Source organism: Cyprinodon variegatus, unplaced genomic scaffold (assembly GCF_000732505.1).
Source record: "Cyprinodon variegatus isolate N-32 unplaced genomic scaffold, C_variegatus-1.0 Scaffold563, whole genome shotgun sequence".
NCBI classification, from domain to species: domain Eukaryota; kingdom Metazoa; phylum Chordata; class Actinopteri; order Cyprinodontiformes; family Cyprinodontidae; genus Cyprinodon; species Cyprinodon variegatus.
This window is the reverse complement of record NW_015151016.1, coordinates 555,827-556,259: the sequence shown is the minus strand read 5'-3', so window position 1 is coordinate 556,259 and position 433 is coordinate 555,827.

The window sequence follows — 433 nt, the reverse complement described above, 5'->3', positions numbered from 1 at the left end:
TACGACAGAAGAAGGTCAAGAGAGAAGTAACATATTCAGAAATCAGTTTAAAAATATGTTAAACAATCTCTCAGAATAAGTAATACAAATAATTTTTAGTTAACTTCTGACTTCTGGACTGTTGGAGAACTTGATGAATAAAGGATAGATGGGTGGGTGGAAGGAAGGATGGATGATAAATAGTAAACTGCCTGTACTTATATAGCACTTTTTGAAGTCAGAAGACTCGAGCAAAGCTCTTTACACTACATTTATTCATTCACTCACACACTGATGGTGGCAAGCTACATTGTAGCCACAGCTGTGCTGTTGCTCACTGACAGAAGCGAGGCTGCTGCATGCACCACCCTCTGACCACCATCATACATTTATTTATTTGTTATATTTATTTTGGTCACTTTTCTGATCACTTTAGTTTATTCTTTGTCAGTAT